This window comes from Sphaeroforma arctica (genome assembly GCF_001186125.1).
Source record: "Sphaeroforma arctica JP610 unplaced genomic scaffold supercont1.3441, whole genome shotgun sequence".
NCBI lineage: Eukaryota > Ichthyosporea > Ichthyophonida > Sphaeroforma > Sphaeroforma arctica.
The window spans coordinates 1-1,685 of record NW_014037117.1 but is presented as its reverse complement, the minus strand read 5'-3'; the positions used below and the strand labels follow the sequence as shown (position 1 = coordinate 1,685).

Genomic DNA, 1,685 nt, shown 5'->3' with positions numbered 1-1,685 from the left:
TCTCAAGTTCATGAGTATACTATTTAATGTAAAGTATATGTGTGCGTATGTTGATATTAAGTATTTCCCTTCCCCTTTTGGTTTCTTATGAAGTATGTATGAGTGAGTAGTATAGTGTTTTGCGTATGCAAGTCTCCTTTCTTTTTGGCATTGACTTGTCTATATTTGCGTACCGCATCAATTGTTTATACCTGAAGCGTCATGGTCGATCCGATGCGCCTGCTAAGACCAGTTACACACACAACAGCCTTCCTCAAACTCCACCAAAGTCCCCAGTTGAGAATGCCACAGATTTACTACGTGTACCCCGTGCGCGTGTTCTAAATATAGATTTGCTCTCTCTGCTCCGGTTTTAAAAATAGCTCGTATGTATCCCTCTGGTCTCTTGCAGTCCTGAAGATAGGCAGCAGTCGCGGGTCAATCTTTGCCAATAATTTGGCCGTCACGTGTTTGTTTCTGGAGGAGATTGCGCTCAAATCACAGCAAGAAAAGGCGCAGTTTTTCCAATCCGTAAGTGCGACTCCCGTTTTCGCCTGCGTGTCAGCCTATGGTATATATCCCGATTTCACGAAGCCGAATAAATGTTCTGTTCCCAATCTCGATTCCGTATTATCGAACCATCCTTCCCATTTGGGGTGGGTTTTCACCATTTTTTTAATTCTTCATCAACGATTTAACCTAATCTCTCGATCTATTTTGGGGCTTTTGGTATTGGTTTATATCACGATCTGTCCGTAGATGCCATTTGCCGATGGCGACTTCCCACCCCGATTCCAGAAATACAAGATTCTCCCTGAATTGGTTAACTCACTCATGTACGGCGGAGCACAGTCGATACACGTGCTGTCCATCATTATACGCATCGGAAAGGTATGTAGGTAAATTGGGTAGGTAAACTGGGTAGGTATATTGGATTCAGTGTTGTTTGGAGTGCTGTTCAGCTGAATCAAGTACGTATTCTATTTTTCTGCGCATTGGAAGGTAAGTAAGTAAACTGGGTAGGTATATTGGGATCAGTATTGTTTTGGGTGTTGTTCAACCGAACAAAGCAGGTGCTCTATGAAAATACGCAATCGGACACGCACGATCTTATGTATTGGATTCGGGACGATTTCAACCGTTGTTCAATTGATCATTTGCGTATCTTTTCTTAATTTATGTATTGGATTCGGGACGATTTCAACCGTTGTTCAATTGATCATTTACGTATCTTTTCTTACTTTATGTATTGGATTCGGTATGATTTCAACCGTTGTTCAATTGATCATTTACGTATCTTTTCTTAACTTATGTATTGGATTCGGTATGATGTCAACCGTTGTTCAATTGATCATTTACGTATCTTTTCTTACTTTATGTATTGGATTCGGTATGATTTCAACCGTTGTTCAATTGATCATATACTTATCTTATCTTACTTTATGTATTGGATTCGGTATGATTTCAACTGTTGTTCAATTGATCATATACGTATCTTTTCTTGCTATCGGAAAGGTGTGTACGGAGACTCATATTCGTACGTTTTGCGAAACCATTTATCCACTCCACACCCACACAGCTCTTGAATGCCGAGGAGTATCAGAAAATAGTCATACCGTGCATAGTCAAACTGTTCTCGGCCAATGATAGGTATATTCATGTATGTTCAGAAACAAACGTATCAGTAGGGATAAGAAATACATCCA

At 40.1% G+C, this 1,685-nt stretch overlaps 1 pseudogene across 1 annotated transcript; it reads left to right on the top strand.

Moving 5' to 3' along the window:
* Positions 1 to 391: 391 nt before the first annotated feature.
* On the top strand, positions 392 to 1,629 carry SARC_13566 (hypothetical protein; annotated as a pseudogene; the record flags this gene model as incomplete). Its single annotated transcript has 3 exons — positions 392 to 510; positions 739 to 870; positions 1,559 to 1,629.
* Between the last annotated feature and the right edge of the window lie 56 nt (positions 1,630 to 1,685).